The sequence below is a fragment of the Melospiza georgiana genome, unplaced genomic scaffold (assembly GCF_028018845.1).
Source record: "Melospiza georgiana isolate bMelGeo1 unplaced genomic scaffold, bMelGeo1.pri scaffold_29, whole genome shotgun sequence".
NCBI lineage: Eukaryota > Metazoa > Chordata > Aves > Passeriformes > Passerellidae > Melospiza > Melospiza georgiana.
The window spans coordinates 5765147-5783097 of record NW_026652215.1 but is presented as its reverse complement, the minus strand read 5'-3'; the positions used below and the strand labels follow the sequence as shown (position 1 = coordinate 5783097).

General features: G+C 53.0%; 1 protein-coding gene across 1 annotated transcript in view; it reads left to right on the top strand.

Moving 5' to 3' along the window:
• The window catches only part of LOC131096399 (zinc finger protein 345-like), a 356657-nt gene that overhangs the window by 14699 nt on the left and 324007 nt on the right, over positions 1–17951 (top strand). The gene's annotated exons all lie outside the window — the stretch shown is intronic.

Genomic DNA, 17951 nt, shown 5'->3' with positions numbered 1-17951 from the left:
GGATCCTGATGGGTCCCTCCCAGCTCAGCCAATTCTGTGGTTCTGGGATCCCATGAGCCTGGGGATGGGGCTGCCAATGGTTGCCATGGCAACGGGCTGTGGCTGCAGGCCTGAGCTTGTGTCCATGGCAACCACCCCGGCATGGGGTCTCCATGGAGCTGCCAAGGGACTGACCATAGCAACAGGGGGCTGGTGATGGTTGCCATGGAAACTGATCACAGCAACAGGGGGCTGGTGATGGTTGCCACGGAAACATCCCATAGCAACAGGGGTCTGGTGATGGTTGCCATGGAAACTGACCATAGCAACAGGGGGCTGGTGATGGTTGCCACGGAAACATCCCATAGCAACAGGGGTCTGGTGATGGTTGCCATGGAAACTGACCATAGCAACAGGGGTCTGGTGATGGTTGCCACAAAATCTGCCCATAGCAACAGGGGGCTGGTGATCGTTTCCTGCTTAGGATCAGATTTGTCACAGGCCCTCAGAGGGGTTCCTTGGAGACCTTCCAAGAGTCTCCAGGCTGTTCCAGAGCTGGAATGTCACAGGCACAGACAGGGGCCCCATGGAGACTTCCCAGGGCTTTCTGGGGATGGTAAAGAGCCCTGTGGTCAGAGGCAGTCACAGCCATTCCATGGTGACATCCCAGGGGACCTTGTGCTGCAAAGGCAACGATCTGTCACAGGCACTCACAGGGACTCCACAGTGACTTCCCAGGAGTCCCCAGGATGCCAAAGAGCCGGGATGTCCCAGACACTCACAGGGGTTCCTGTCATGGGCAGATATATTTATATAAATATGTATTCTCTATTATGGTAATGATTAGACAAAATTTCCTTAATCAGAAATATTCATGCCAGGATGCAAGAGACGTAAAATATATTATACAGAGCACTAGGAAATTATTTCAAAGCAACTGTATTAAGGAAAATCTGTAATTAAGCAGAGATTCATGTCACTCCCCCAGACCAATGACCATGGGCAATTCCCTTTGGCTCAGCCTGGAGCAGTGACCTTCAGGGTGTCCCCACCACTGGGAGGAATCCCCACACCCCTCAAGAAGGGAAATGTCAGGAGATGCTGCCATTAAAATTTGGGATGGGGTTTTTCTCATCTGAGGTGCTGCCCTGTCAGTCAGATGTGCCCAGGCTGGGCCAGCTCAGCAGTGCTGCAGAAGCTCTCAGTGGTGTCACTTGGTTGTTCCTTTCTCTGGGGATTTTTCCAGCTCTTCCACAGCTTCAGCTCCCTCTGAGGATGTTGAACTTTGAGATGGAGGAGTCAGGCTGGTTTCAGCATTATTCACCCCCAAAGCAGTGTGACTCCCCTCCTTCATTGCTTACTGGGGGCTTTGCAAACAGGACCTTGCTGGAGTTGTTGGAGCCCATTGCAGGCAGAGCCTCCTGCTCCAGCAGGAACTGCCTTTCCTGTGCCATCAGCAGGGCAGGTCCCGCTGCAGGAAAAGCCCCAGGCCAGCCCCAGCATAGGGAAGGGCTCGGGCACAAGGGCAGAGTGCCGTGCTGGGAGCTGTGCCAGGGAGAGCCTGAGGCACCAAAGGCACCTTGGCAGCAGCAGCTGCTTGCAGGCCATGGCCAGAAGCCTCCCTTGGCAGCCCGACCTGGTGGCCACCACTGCAGAGCTGCTGCCTCAGGGCTCATTCCTGGCTGGACTCTGAAAAGCCACTTCTGCCCCAGGAGCCTGACTGGGAAGCCATTGGCCCCAGCACCTTGGGGACAAGATATTAATGACAAAACTCTTCATGGCAGCAGAGCCAAGGCAGGGGCAGAGGAAAGGGCAGAGCCAGGCCCAGGGGACAGGGCTACCATGGTGATGGCTTTGAGGTCACTGCCCCAGCAGCAGCCTGGCTGCCCTCAGCAGACATTCTGGCCAGAATCCTTGTGAGGGCACCCAGCACATCAGAGAACCCACAATGCAGGAATTCTGTCACTGGGGATGAGCGGGTTTCAATGGGAGAGGTTGCACAAAGCTCCTGCTCTTGGACAATTCCAGGGATGGGGAATCCACTTCTCTGGAAAAACAGCTGCAGTTTCCTGCCACTTTCTTAATTGTAAAATATTTCCTCCTTCTAACAAATGTTATTTTGTCCCCATTCAGTTTAAAGATACTGACCCATTTTCTGTCACGGTAGGATTTAGGAGAAAATAACTAAAAATGCTATTTTTCCCTTTTCACAGACCTTGGAGAGGACTCAAAAATCTCCCAGAATGGGGTTTGGAGGCCTCATCACAAAACCAGCAGGGAGAGTCTGCGGCCTCTGTGGTCAGTGGTGTAGAGACTGAGGATTGAAAGGGAATAGCCTGGGAGGGATGGATGGGTGGTTTCAGAGAGGCTGGAGCTTTTCTTCATAGTAGGAATAAGACTGAAGAAGACCTAATAGCACCAAGTGCAGCTTGGGAGGTCCAGACTGAACACCAGCAGAAAGGAATTTCCCTGTCAGGGCAGGGCTGTGGTGCAGCATGTCCCCAGCAGGAGCCTGGAGCAGCCCCAGGCTTTGTGTGGGCAGGCAGAGGCAGGCAGGAGGCAGAGCTGTGAGCAAAGGAAGGGCCCAGCCAGGTGGGGCAGCCGGGGATACCGACAGCCTGCAGGGACAGAGGCGAAGGTTTGCTCAGCAGCAGAGACACCTTTCCCTTGCTTGTCCCCTGCTGTCATCACTGCCACCAGTGTTCTTCTCTACCTGGAACCTGGGGACATTTTCTCAGTCCTGTCTCTCAGATGGATCTATTTAAAGTATGAGAAACTTCAGTGTTTCACCCTCTTTTTGAGTCCCTGAGAAGGTTTTTGGAGCACACTTTGAGGGACTGAGTCTGATGCAAAGAGCACCAAAGCCCCAGAGGCTCAATAAAGTCCCTGTGCTGTGTCTGTGCTGCTGAGCTGGGCCGGGCTCCTGGCCCAGAGGCAGCTCCTGGCAAGGGCAGCGCTGCAGAGAGACAGCTCTGGCCAGGAGCAGCTCCTGTGCACAGCCCAGCAGGGCTGGGGCACTGCCAGGGCCCCTCAGGGACACCAGCAGGGCACAGACAGAGCTGACAGGGGCTCAGCACTGGCAGGGGCTGTGGGATGGCCCAGATGGGGCTGTGTCACAGCAGCACCTCTGTGGCTGTGTCATAGAGGCACAGAGCAGCTGCGATGTCAGCAAGGGGCTGAGTGACAGCACAGAGTGGGCTGTGTGAGGTCACAGATTGGGCTGTGACATCACAGAATTTGTTGTGTGAGGTCACTGAGCAGCTACAGCGTCATAGAGGGGACTTTGTGACATCACAGAACAGGCTGTGAGATCATGGCATGGCTGCATGACATCATAGAGCTGGCATTGAGGTCAAAGTATGTGCTGTGACCTTACAGAGTGTCAGTATGACATCACAGAGAGGGTTTTGTGACATCACTGAGGGGGGTTGTTACATCACAGAGCTGGCTGTGACATAATAGAGTGTGAGGCCATAGAGCAGATCCTGCCATCATAGAAGGTGGCTCTGTGACATCAGGGAGTGGGCTGTGACAACACTGGGTGGCTGTGTAACATCACAGAGCAGGCTGTGACATCACAGTAGAGATTGTGAAATCATAGAGTGACTTTCTGACATCACAGAGACTTCTGTGACATCACAGAGCAGCTGTATCACATCATAGCGTGGAGTCTCAGAGTTGGCTCTGGGATATCACAGGGGCAGTGTGACATCACAGGGGCTGTGTGACATCACAGGGGCAGTGTGACATCACGGGGGCAGTGTGACATCACAGGGGCAGTGTGACATCACGGGGGTAGTGTGACATCACGGGGGTAGTGTGACATCCCAGGGGCTGTGTGACATCACAGGGGCTGTGTGATGTCCCTGGGGAGGTCACTCTGCCCCAGCCCCCCTCACAGTTCCCCCCAGAGCAGTCCAACCCTGTTCGTGCACAGCAGGGTCCCCTGTCCCCCCGGGTCCCCCCGCCCCCAGCCCCACAGCCTCCCCCAGAGGATGTTCCACGAGATCGACCCCAGAGCCTGACACTGGGACGGGGGGCCGGGGCCCTGGGGTGGAATGGAGGGACAGGGACCCCCCGGCAGCGTCCCCGTGTCCCCCAGGGCCAGAGCCTGGGCCAGGGCTCCTTCACCCTGTTACCAACGAGGCCTTGAGAGCGCTGAAAAAAACCCCAGCAAGGGAGCAGCAAAAACCAGACTGAATATTAAGGGACAGCAGCACAAAGTTCCTTGGCAAGAGTCACTCTGCTGGTGACTGGACACTTCAGGCACAACAAGGAAACAAAGCAACAACAAAACCAAACAGAATCCAAACAATCAAACCAGAAATTTACTGAGAACTGGGGCTTTCATTCCTAAGGAAAAGAACTGTCCTTCTTATCTAGGTGCCCATGGCCAGAATTGGGATTTCACCTCCAGTATTCCCTATTGTGACAGAGTGGAGGAGTTTCTTGGCTCAAGACATTTCCTGTGTGGGGAGTGTTGCAGTGTGTTGCAATTTCCTGTTTTAAACTTCCCAGCCCCTTCCCAGGTGTGGCGATATCTCTCTTCCCCTTCCCCCTCGCCCCCTGCGGGGCTGTCAATCAGTCTTAACATTCCAGCAAGGTGGTTGCTCAGGTTCAAAAGATGCCCCTGTGCCCAGAGGTCATTGGTCTGTCTGGGTGTCATCGTTGCCTGAGACCCTGCCCCTCCCCCCTGGTTGGTGGCTCACCTGTCCCTTCCCTCCCCCTTCCCCCGGAGCCTAAAAAGTCACTCAGGCCATGCGGTGAGGATTCTGTTGGAGATGTTACCTAAGATTCAGACGTCTGTGACCATGGAATAAACTCTTGATATTAACCCTCCGGCAGAATCTGTCTCCTTTCCTCCTCACCTTAGCCTGAAGCCTTCCTACCTGAGGCAAACTGAGTTTCTACAAGCCTGGACTTGTTTCGGTGCTCAGCTGCACCATCCAGCCAGCCAAAAGTGTCTCTGAGGTGAAACACCACAGTTGCCGCCTTTGGCCCAGGAGCAGGGGTCAGAGGAGCCCAGGCACAATCTACCTGGTAATATTGGATCTTATTCCAATAGGGGAGGAAGGGGCAGGTCCAGCCCTCCCCTGCCCTGGAACCCCAGCCCTGCCCTGCCCTGGAACCCCAATCCCCCCAGAGCCTCTATCCCAGCCCACCAGTGTCTGCCAGTCCCTGGCACAGCACAGGCAATGCTCCACAGCCACCTCTGCAGCCCCAGCCCAGCTCCTGAGGGACCAAATGAGCCCAAGGCCCACCTGGGGGAAGGGCCCAGCAAAACCAAGGGGTATTGAAGGCTGACCACAAGGCAAGCACACATCTTGACCCTACCTCCTCTTGGAATTTCCATCTGAACGCTACTGGAATCCAGGAGTTGGTACCTCTGTGTATGCTCCTCTGTATCCTTTTTGCCTCTCTCTGTCCTTTTCTTCTATTTTGTTCCTTTTGCAAATTTGAGAATTGTAAAATTCAAATAGCTCAGAGTTTGTGAAGTTGAAAGGGCCAAGTCATTGCTTTAAGAAGTGTTCTGTGTTGATTGAATGTCATATTAAATATTTTGCCAAAAATTCTCTGATTTTCCAAAGTTACCAGTAAAGACTGTTTTGTTGTTTTGAGCTCCTGAGGATCTCTTGTTGGTATTTCTCCAGGAAGTCCAATTCAGAATACAGAAACAATTGTAATTCCTTTTAAATATCTCCTTGACAGAGTTTTCTACTGGATGGAATTCAAGGCTTTTGTGCCCTGCTTGGCCCAACCCAGGCAGTGCTTTCCCAGCCCCATTCCACACTCCATTTCCCAGCTGGAGCCGCTGGTGCCTCTGAGTTGTGCTGCCCCAGCCCCAGGGACGCTCTCCTTGTCTGCCCATTCCCCCACGGTCTCTGGGCAGGGATGGCTTCAGTGGGGGCTGCTGACATCCTCAGCAACTTGAAGGCTGCTGCTGAATTTTCCTGCTCGAGAGGCTTGTTCAGCCTTCAGCTCTTCAGTGCAGGAATTCAGTGTCCCAGGGCTCATTAACATTCAGAACAGCTAAACAAGCTAAGCTTCTCGGAATAATTTGATTTCATTAATAATTTGTTCAAATCAAATGTGTGGTTAATTAGTCAGATTTCAGAAGCCAATTCAATGTGAATACCCTGAATTTAAAAAAACAGCAAGAAAATATTTTTTAGGTCCTGTAATTTTTTTTTTACTAGTAATTCATTGAAATGTGCAATCTCCAATTGACATTGAATCCAAGTACCTCCTCATGCAGTTTGACTGGGTATGAAAATCAGGACCTTTCATGGCTGACAATCAATCAGACTCTGTCCCTACCCCCACCCCACCATTTTCCCCATCCAAGGCTGGCACTCAGAGCAGCCTTGTGCAAATCTGAGCTCCCTCCAGCCCACACTGGACCTAGCCAACAGACCACAGCTGAACAGGATATAACTTAGTAAAAATTACTATATTAAAATAACAATCACACAATTACAAACTCTTCCCTGAACTATGTGCAATGTCCCAGCATGTCTGATGAGTCCACTGTTCACAACTGATTTGCATACTAAAATTAATTTTTGACTATTGTGGTTCTGTGATAGATATAAACACAATTAAGTTCTTGTATCAGGATTCTTGCCCTGGACTGAGGACAGAACAGCTCAAACAATTCCTGATTTGCAAATCTATCAGTGGTGGATGGAGAAGGGAGGTCAGGCTGCTCTTGGTGTTGAGGAAATGCTGAAAGCAGCCTGACTCATTTCATCTGCTCATGCCCTGGCTGATCTCCCCTCTTTCCCCTTCCACCCATTGGCTTTTGTCTCCCCCCAGCCCCCTGTGAAGAGCCTGGCTCTGTGTTCTCCATCCCCTCCTTGCTGGCACTGCCAGGCTGGGATGAGGAGCCCCTCAGCCTTCCCTGCTCTGGGCTGCACAAGCCCAGCTCCCTCAGCCTCTGCTCACAGCACAAGGGCTCCAGCCCCACCATGGAGGCCCTTCCCAGACCCTGCTCCAGCTGCCAGACAGCTTTCCTGTCCTGGGGAGCCCCACACAGGCCACAGTGACCTGGATAATCCACGTCCTTGATGTCCTGGTCACACAGCCCTGGCCCCTTGTCCCCTGTCAGGCTCTGGGGTGGATCCTGTGGAACATCCTTTGGTGGAGGCTGTGGCTCCAGGTGGGCCGGGGGGATCCCGGGGGACAGGGACCCTGCTGGGCATGAACAGCATTGGAGTTGTTGGGAGATATTGTGAGGGGGAGCTGGGGCAGAGTGACCAACCCAGTGACCTGACACAGCCCTGCTGGGATGTCACACAGCCCCTCTGCGAGGTCACAGCCTCCTCTGTGATGTCACAGCCCATTCTCCAATGTCACACAGCTGGTCTATGATGTCACACCAGAGTCTGTGATGTCATTGTCTGCACTGTGATGTCAGACCTCTGCCCTGTGATGTCAGAGCTGGATCTCTGATGTCACAGAGGCAGACTATGATGCCATGGCTGCTCGATGACCTCACATAACCCACTCTGTGATGTCATAGCCCACTCTGTGACCACATGGTACCAGATGATAAATTGTCTTCACCAGGTGAGCTCACACCTGGAGCTTGTTCTCCACAACCCCAGGCCTGTGGAAACCACACAGTGCCCATTGTGTGAGAAGGGGAACTGGAAGTTCAGCAGCCTCAGTGTCCTGCCAGCTCAGCCAGGCCCATGGGAACATTGGGGTCCACGACCACCAGGGACCACCAGGGAGACCCCCAGTACAGGAGAATGCCTGGGTAAAGGGGAGGGGAAATATATTAATGATTTCAGGGAAATGATTATCATATGTATTTTTAGTCCAGGACAATCAATGAATATGTATGCAAAATACAGAATATAAACAGAAACTTTCCTGTACTCAGCATGCACAGCTTTGGGAGGAGCTCTCCCCCATGCATCCAGCTGAATAAAGAATGCTGCTTCTTAATGCTACATTGGGGTTAAGGAATTTTCTGTTTTACTAAATTTTTGGTAACACTCCCACTGCCAAGGAAAGCTCTGTCTGCTGCTGTTCACAAACAGAGAAGGGCTGGTGGCAGATGTGTGGCTCAGAGTCTGCCTGGGGCACAGTGACCATGAAATAATGAAGTGTTCAATGTTCTGTGAAAGAGGGAGGGGCAGCAGCAAAACTTCTGCACTGGAAATAGGAAGGGCAGACTTTGGCCTGTTTAGGCTGCAGATTTGGGGAATACCTAATCAGGTACTGATTGCTTTAAGGGAAACAGCCCTTAAAAACAAAGGGATCCAGGAAGAATGGACACATTTCAAGAAAGTAATCATAAGGGGGAAGAAGCAGCCTGTCCCAGTGTGGCAGAAGATGAGCTAGTGAGGAAAATGACTGGCCTGGCTGCCCATGGAGCTTTTCTGGAGACTCAGGGGTGGAAAAAGGACCAGCAACTCAGGAAGTCTTTAAGGGTGTTGCTGGGTCATACAGAAAGAAAAGCTGAGAGTTGAAAACTCTAATAAAACTTAACCTGGAGGGTTCAGCAAAAAGAATAAAAATGTTTTCATAAAAAAAATAACAGCAAAAAGGAGGAGTAGGAGAACCTCTACTCTTTATTGGTTGCAGTAAAGAATATAGTAACAAAAGATAAGGAAAAGGCTGAGCTACTTTACCCCTAGTTTGTTTCAATTTTCAATATTAGGAAAGGATATCCTCAGGACAAGTGTTCTCCTGAGCTGGTAGATGGGCACAGGGAGCAGAACAGCCCCTGGAATCCAGGAGGAAGCAGTGGGTGACCTGCTGAGCCACTCAGATGCTCACAGGTGAATGGGAGCAGACAAGATCCATCCAAGGGCAATGTGGGAGCTGTGGATGATCTCCCCAAGCTGCTCTCCATCATTTACCATCAGTGCTGGCTCAGCAGGGAGCTCCCAGAGGACTGGAGGTGCCAGTGTGAGCCCATTCCCAAGAAGGGCTGGAAGGAGGATCTGGGGACCTCCAGGCCTGTCAGCCTGACCTGGGTGCCCAGCAAGGTTATGGAACAGATCACCTTGAGTGCCATCACAGGGCACCCACAGGATGGCACTTACAGGGCTCTCCCAGCTGATGGGAACAAACTTTCTGGCTGAGTGCAGAGGCCAGGACAAACCTGGGTGGTTTCCCTGCTATCCCCCAGCCCTTGCTGGCCCCAGGGGCTGATGGCATTTGTGCTCCCTCAGGTTCATGTCCCCACACCAACAGCATGGGGGTGCTCCCCCTGCTCTGTGCAATGCAAACAGGGGCTGCTGAGCCAGTGCTGCCGTGTCTGTGCCTGCAAGGATGGGGCACCTGTGTGAGCTGGGGGAGAGGCCAGGGCTGCAGAGGGGGGATGTTGTTGGCAGCTCCATCAGGACGCTCTGGGACACTGCCCTGGGCTGTCCAGCGCACTGGGGATGGATCAGCCCCTGCTCTGCTGCTCCTTCCCATCTCAACCAGGGCCCTTGCAGAGCACCAGCTGCTGCTGTGCTCAGATGCCAATGCAACCCTCAGGACAAAGCAGTGCCAGGGCTGTTCAAGGTACAATTGCAGTGACACTCGTTGGTGCCACCAGGTGCCATGGCAACGGCCACAGGGACCCGTTCCTTGGTTTGGTGCCATGGCAACCAGTGCCCGGAGCCATTGTGGTGGTTGGTGGCCATGGGAAGCTGCCCTGGGCCCTTGCTCAGGGCTGGTGTCAGTGCCCAGAGCCAGAGGGGATCCCTTGCTGGGGGCTGTGCCATGGCCACCTGCCCTGTGCCGCGCTGGCCGCTCAGGCACCAGGAACCAGCAGCCACCGGCACTGCCAGGGCCAAAGGCCAGGTCAGCCAGACAGAAAGGGGCAGGGCTGGGCACTGTTCCCATGGCAACCGGCACTGGGGGGGACACCTGGGTCACCTGGCCTGGCAGTTGCCATGGAAACCCCCGGCAGGGACTGAGGGCACAGCCCCTGGCACTGAGACACTGCTGGGCCGGGTGCTGAGCACAGGGCTGGGCACGCAGAGATGGTTTTGTTCTTGCTGAGCTGCAGCACAGCCAAGGCCTGTCCTGCCCCTCGTCAGCCACGCTGGGGAGGGGCTGGGGCTGCAGGGGAGCTGGGCAAGGGACACAGCCAGGACAGGGGACCCCAACTGACCCCGGGCATAGCCCAGACCAGAGCACATCATGCACAGGGTGTGAAGGGGGGAATTTTGGAGGGAGGGCTTTTGCCTTGCCAGGTAACACTTAAGCAAGAGGGCCCCTGTGTCCCCAGTGGGCAGGGTCACTGCCAAAGACACAGCCACCAACTGAAGGAAATGTGTCATTTATATCATGCACAGCTGCAAAGAATTACAAAAGGATAAGCTCAGAAAAGCACATCATCATTAGCAAAGATTTACAAAAGAATAAGTCAGCAATTCATCATAACCCATCATTACATTTTGATGACCAATCCCTTGGTGAAACACCAGAGGTGTTTGTGGCAGACAAAGATTCTGGCTGACTATCAAGGTACACCTTACAGACATCAGTAGTACTTTAGTGACACCGTTCTTCATTCTTTTTTCTCAATCCCATTGGAGTTAGGAACAAGAATTCTGTTGTCCATGGAGCTGGCACCTTTTTAATTCCAGAATCATGCCCCCAGGCCCTTTGCTATTCAGCTTTCCCATGCTGTCTGTGGCTAACAAGGCTTGGGGGGCCCTTTCCCCTCTGGCTGGAAGGGGCCGGGTCCCAGTCCCTGAGGGGCACCCAGGCTCCTGGATGGAATTCCTGTGCAAGTCCCTCAGTGTCACAGCAGCCTTCACATGGAGCCCCGTGGATCAGAGCATTTTCCACAGGGGCCCTTGGGGCAATCAGGGAGATTTGGTCTGGAAGGATGTGTAAAACAATCTCCTGTCAAATCTCCTTGTTCTCACACAGAATCCTTGGCTGCAGGGACACATTCCCATTGTTCCTGCCCAGGGTTCAGGACTCAGAGTTGTCTTTCCTAGGAGCTGCTCCTTCAGCTGCCTCGGGAGGGCCATTTGGCCTCTGGACCCACACTCTGGCTCCATTATTGGGACTGCTGCATCCAAACCCTTTATCTCCACAAACGGTGGTGATTGGAGCGGAATCTCCTTTTTTCAAAATTGTTCTTAAAATTGCAAGATCAGTAATTGTGCTACCCTGTCATGGGGTTGAATAATCCAATCCTGGTCACTATAGTTTAACAGAATTACTGTAATTTCTCCTTGATATTCTGCATCAGTTCCTCCTGCCATGACAGGAACACTTTGCAAGGCCAAGCTCCAAGGGAGCAGTCACTTAAGCAAAGTGTCCTGGAGGAATCTGAATTCCTGTTTCAGTGTTGATAGCTCTCATTTGCTTTGAATTTCTCCTCATTAATTCCAATACATGAAGGCCCAGCCCTGCAGCCTCTGGGCTGGCCCTGCCAGGGGCCATCACAGCCAGAACAATTTCCCAGGCAGCCCAAGTCTCACTGCCCATGGCTGGATTTGCAAACTGGGGGCAGCCGTGCACAGCCAGGGGGTTTCATTTCCCCAGTGGGCCATTGTGAAGGGCATGGAGCACATCTGGGAGATGGGTTCTCCATGGGCAAAGGTTCCATCTCCTCATTTTTTACACTGCTCTTTTAACAACCCATTCAACCAGTCCTGCAGCTTGTGCATAGTCTGGTACATGAAAAACCCTGCAGGCTTAATCACTGTATTTTTCATAGGAACAAACAAAGCACTCTGCATCACAGAATCAGCAAACCCTGTAAAAATAGCCAATTTCCTCCCTTCCTCCTTTTTCATTGTATACAATCTCACAAAGTTGGCCACTGACATGAGGGTCCTGGCCAATCCTGTTCTGTAGGGTATTTAGTGTTACATCCCTCAGCACCCAAAGCTACCAAATTAGCATTGTCAGCACTACTTCACATTATGATAATTTTACATGTAGACAGTGATAGAGAAATATAGATATAGATTGATATGGACATATATAAAAGATGAATATATATATTAAGGTGTTATTATCCTATAAATATATATATATAGTTATTTATTATATTAATATTTCACTTGCACAAATGCATCTGAGCTCCAGATTAGAACCTTCTTCTGTTGCTCCATGTGGGAGCATTCCAACAATCATTGTTCCTTCTGAAGGTGCTGTTTCCAATGGACTCTTAACAAATTCATCTTTGTCTGCCCAAACCCACAAGGTCTTTTCCTTTTCCATTTGCAATTTTTGGATGCATTTGAAGCCATCCAGGGGTGCAGCCTCTTTTACCCGACTGCCCCACTGCCCACACAGGGATCCAACCTCAGCCCACTCCAGAGCCAGGGAACTCCAGGGAAGGGCTTCCCAGCTGGCAATTTCTGATGGGACTGATTCCTCACACTGACACTGAACAAGTGACATTTTGTTGGGATCTGGCCAGACTGGGCCAGTTTTGTTTTACCAGTGGGCAAAGTCAGCACCAAAGACACAGACTCCAGCTGAAGGAATCAGTGTCATTCACTGCAGCTCAGAGCAGCAAAGAATCACAAAAGGAGCAGCTCAGCAATGCACCCAACCATCCCCACCACAGATTGCAGCAGTGATTAAGAAAGATCCAGCAGCATTTACCCTCAGCCTTTACCATCCCCAGACCCACACAGCAGCTGGGGAAGCTGTCACAGCCAAGGGCTGCAGAGCCACTCCTGGGCACTGGGAATTCCTGCAGGTGCCTCCAGCCCCAGGTGAGGCTCCAACCCCGCTGGGAGAGGGCCCAGCTCTGACAGTGCTGAATGAACAAACTGACAGCACTGCTAGGGTGGCAACATCTGCTTTCATCCTCCTCTTGGGTCCCTCCCAAAGCCTGGCCACAGCTCAAGGAGGAACCAAGGGAGGTGACTTTGACCATACAGCCTCAAATAAGGTCAGATGTCAGATTTCATGGCCTTGTCTGGCTTCTAAATACACAAAGGTTTCACTAATGAGTGGCTACATCTATCACAGTGCTAATCACCATGCATATTTCATCAGGGAGCAGATACAAAGATAACCTTTGCTTGGAAGGTTCATCCAGAGGCCACCTTTGGCTTAGGGCCTGCTGTCCAGGCCTCACTCAGGGCTGGTGTCCAGGCCTTGGCACTTCAGGGACGTGGTTTAGTGCTGGGCTTGGCACTGCTGGGTGAGCGGCTGCACTGGGTGAGCTCAGAGGGCTTTTCCAACAGAAAGGATTCTGTGATTCCATGATTCTATCCACTGCATTTAGCTGGGTCTATTTTAGCAGCATTCCTTTGCTCCAAAAGTTCCCTCTTGCCCAGCTCCTGTGGCCTGAGGCTTCAGCTCCTTCAGCTCCTGGTGCTGAGCTGCTCATGCTGAACGAGATGGCTCGGAGAGAAGAACACAGTCCATGCAATTCCTTCTGGGACACGGAGAGGGGAGGCTGTGCAAGCAGGAGCATTGTTTGCTGTGGCCTCCTCTCTGCCCTTCACGCCTTTCAGCGCTTTGAACCAGCCAAGAGTTTTCTCCAAGAGTGCAATGGAGCAGCTGTTCCTGCTCCCAGGCCTGGCTCTCTCCAGTCTCTGCCCTTGCCTGGTTCTGTCCCTCGTGCTGTGCCCTCTGTTCCCCCAGGGCTCGCTGGCTGCTGCCCAGGACTGTGGCACTGGCACAGATCCAGTGCTCCAGAGCCTCCTTTCTGTGCCCTTGCAGCTGCCTGGGCACAGCAGCCTTTTCCATCAGGAAGCTCCCCATGCACAGGGAGTGCCCAGCTCCGTTCCTTGCACAGCCTCCAGGAGCCCAGGGCTGCCATCTCCAGTTCCTGCTGGCACTGGGGGCTCCCAGGTGCCTCAGGCTGCTGTGACACCGCTGCACACGGGAGGGAAGAGGGGCAGGGGCTGTGCTCAAAGTCAGCTCCATCTGCTGCTGCTGCTGCTGCTGCTGCCGCCGCCGCCGTGGGGTCATTTGTGCAGCCCTGGCCCAGAGTCAGGGATCCGATCCTGCCAGTCTCTTCCAGCCCTGGCTGCTCAGAGTTTGGGCCTTGGAGCCTCAGGTGGCCAAAGGCAGCTGCTGCTGGTCCCTCTGTGTGCCCGAGTTCAGCAGTGCTGCTCCATCAGTCTGTGCCCAGCAACGGGGAAAAGCCTCAGCCCTGCAGGGCCAGGAGCTGCCGGGCTGTGCCTGAGCAGCTCAGCCAGCAGGAAGGGAGCTGCTCCACACAGGAACCAGGAGCAAAGCACATTGCTTTGACAGGACATGTTTTCTATTGAAAGGAAAAAAAATAAAAAGCAATAAAAAACTTTATAAAATGTGGAAGATAACAACAAAACCCAAGTCTGCAGTGGAAAATCTTCTCTAACTTTGATTTAAGAGGTAACTGATCTTTTGAAACAGTACTCAGTTATTTATTTTGTAAATGTGCTGATGGCATGGATCCATCTTTCTTACCTCAGCAATCATTATAAAAAGTTTTTGGGGATTGTTTCCAATATTGTTATTTTAAATTGTGGTCGAAGAAAGAGGAAATTGCTTTGTGCCATTCCAGCTCCAAGCAGGACTGAGAATGGAAACTGTGTCGAAGCACAAATCCTTTCCAAGATGATCTTCCTTCTCAGCCTGGGAATGAGCTACACATTCCTTTTGAAACTGTCATGGATTTCTTAGAGACACAAAGTCCCACTTACAGCTTTTTGCTCTTGTTTGGCAGTGCAGAAGGGCAATTCTCCATCCACCAGCTCCAGACTGCACTGCCTCAGGAGCACGGCCCACTCGCCAGCTTTGGCCCACTCGTGGCAGTTCTAGAGGAGGAAGAAAGTGCAATTGCACAATTCCAGCCAATCAAGAAGGAAGAATGGGACACACAAAACACCCTGTACAGATCCAGGAATTCAGCTGGGACTGTTGAGAGTTTGGGTCCTTGCCAATTGGATGTGTGTCCCCAGCTGCAATCTCTGGGCCTGCAGCACAGTCTCACTCACCTGCCAAAGCAGAAAGCTCAGGCGCTGTGCTCGCAAGGGGCTCGTCTGATGCAAAGCTGTCAGAGCAATGTGAGGGCAGAGCTAGCCCAGCAGGGCCCAGGGCTGAGCCCAGCAGAGCCCTGGCAGAGCCCAGAGCAGCCTCAGCACCTGCAGAGCCCGGCTGCAAGGAGAGAAAGCAGAAACCGCCCGTCAGCTGAGGGCTCCTGTGCCCTTGTGCCAAGGCCTGCGGTGCCCAGGCCATGCTGGCTGTGCCCAGAGCTGTGCCCAGAGCTGCCCATCCCTGCTGCCTTTGGCACAGAGCAGGAGGGCAGCACATGTGCCCAGCCTGCAGCCAGCCACGGCACATCCAGCCCTCAGCAGCTGCCCAGAGCAGGATGCTCCTGTGCTCGCTGCCAGCTCCCAAAAGCTCTGATCCCACCCTGCCAAGCACACAGGGACCCACCTCACGCCAGCCACGGCTGCAAGAAAAGCTGCTCCCAAACCATGGCCTCAGCCTTCTCCAAGGGCACGGCTCATCCACGCCACAGCTGCTCCCAAGCACTTCCCCATTCACACTGGACCACCTGGAACATTTCCTCTGGAAAAATAAACAACACATTCTTGAAAAGAGATTAGAGACAAAAAGGGAAAACAAGAAAAATAGTAAAAAGTCTTATCTCTGTCAGAGCCTTGAGGAAGGCTCCCTCTTGGGTGAGGGAAGCCCACACTTTCTCTCTTCCCCCCTGCACTGTCCCCCAAAATCACGGTGATCCCAAAGCAAACAAGGGCAGTGGAGCAGCCCAAGCCCTTCCTTGCCTGCACAGCAAAGCAGCTGTGCACAGGTTCTGAAGTCCCACCTCTGCTCCCACCATGGGGCTTTGTTTGTGTCGGGCTGGCTGCCCCAGCCCCAGCCCCAGCCCGGGGCACGGTGGGTGCTGGGGGCTGTTGGCAGGGCCAGGAGCCCACTCCCATTTTGTACCCACCCCAGCCCATCCTCCCAGCCCTGCCAAAAGCATCTGGGCAGCCACTGAAGAATGAGCTGCATCTGCCCCAACAAAGGGGGAGCCTTTGGTTCCCAGCCAGGCTGGGCCATGCCCAAATCTGGCAGAATTTCCTCAGGTGGGTACTCATCTGCAAATTCCCTGTGGAGTTTAGCTTTGAAGAAGGTGCCAAAATCAAAGTGCATCACCTTCAGCCTCCAGTGGCCAGGCTGAGGAAGAGCTTCTCATCCTTGGTGTCATCCTCACTCTCTCCAGCAGCAGCAGCAGCAGCAGCAGCAGCAGCAGCAGCATCCCCACCTGGTACAGCTTCTCCAGGGGCTCCTTCTCCTTCCCTGGGAGCAGACCAGGCTCTCAGGGCTCTGCCCAGGGCCCCAGCTGTCAGGGAACCAGGACAAGCAAAACCAGCTTGGATGGCGGCCACCAGTGCTGGGCAGAGCAGCTCAGCTCCAGCACAAGGGCTGTGTGTTCCCATCCCATGACCCCGGTGCAGTGACACAGGCAGCACAAAAAGCTCTGGGTTCCTTTGCTTCTCATTGCCAAGGCATGTGTGGAGCAGGAACTTACCAGGGCCCTGGATACTCCAGGGACCTGGAGAACCATTCCCAGCAATTGGGAAAATCCTAGGTGCTCCATCCACTCATAGATGAGGTCTCCGAAATTGCCCCAAAATTGGGTCCAGCTTTTAGAGGCCAAAAAGAGCAAGTCCAAGTGTCTTGATGATATTTTTAGCCCAGAAAGCCCTGCAGCTGATGGCACACTTCACAATCAGCAGGGGACACAGCTAGGCCAAAGCCCAGACCTCTGCTGGGAGCCTTTCTCCTCAAATACCCTTCAGGCAAACGTCCATGCAAGTCAGTTGGGAAAGTTTCTTCCAATGATCCGTTTCTGGCACATAACTGCACAAGGTTATGGGAAAGATTCTAAAGCAGCTGCTCTGGAGTCAAGAGCCAGCACTAAGAGTAGTCCTTGTCATCTCTTTGTAGCTAAATCCTACTTTGGGGGAGTCGAAGGACTTTGGAATGAGCTAGAAAACGGACCTCTGAGTTTTTTAGATGATGCCATTGCTTTTTCTTCTCTTCTACATAGACAGGAAGGGTGAGTTTGGCTCACATCTCCACCGCATGGCTCACAAGGCCACAAGACTTGTAGTTAAAAGAGCTTTGAAGGATTTCTTGGCCAAGAAGACACAGCCAACAAGGATACTTGTGTTTTGGAGCCTACCCTTCAATATTTCATCTTATGGACTCATGCTACAGTGTAAGCTTCCTTAGCCAATCATGTTATGACACACAAACTCACAGCACTGCATCCTAAACTTCTTGTTTACAATTGTAACTACTTTTAGTTTTTCTAGATCTTGGACTCTAAAACTCTAAACTTTCTTCCCCGTGTCTCTGCTATAATAAACTAGAAATCCTCGTTCTCGCTTCTAGCACCTAAGTTTGGAAGCCCTTTCCAAGGTCTCAGATCAAATCCTGTGTTTAATTCTAAGCTTTGCTGACAAGACCAAAGGTCTGAGATTTCCCCGCGTTTGGGTTTCCAACAACACTGATGCTGTTAGTTCCAGAGTGCCCAGGATCCCTCTTGCAAGTCAGCTCTGGCAGGAACAAGGCGGCTGCCAGGGGGCTGCTTGTGGCCTCTGACAGCCCATTGCTCAGGGCTTGCCAGCGCCCCAGCCCCTCAGGGGCTGCCCCAGCCCGGCCAAGCTGCCCGGCAGCAGCACCGCAGCCCCACAGCAGCTCCAGAGCAGCCCCATCCAGAGGCACCTGGGAGCCCTCAGCAAGGCAGCCAGCACCACACGGGCAGGAGGATACAGAGGGTGGTTCCTTCCTGGCACAGGGCTTGTGGCCATCTCCGGGCACCGCTCTCACAGGGATCCCCGCAGCCCCGGGCCCTGTCCAGCCACTCTGTGGGCAGCACAAAGGCTTCAGCAGAACCACCAAAGGCCAAGGGGCTTCTGGCCATTTCCCCTTGCCCGCTGCACGCCTGGGCAGCTGCCTGAGCACAAGCACCCTTCTCCCCCTTCAGGGCCTCAGGACCCCTCAGCCTGCTGTGCTGCTGAGCACAAGCTCCC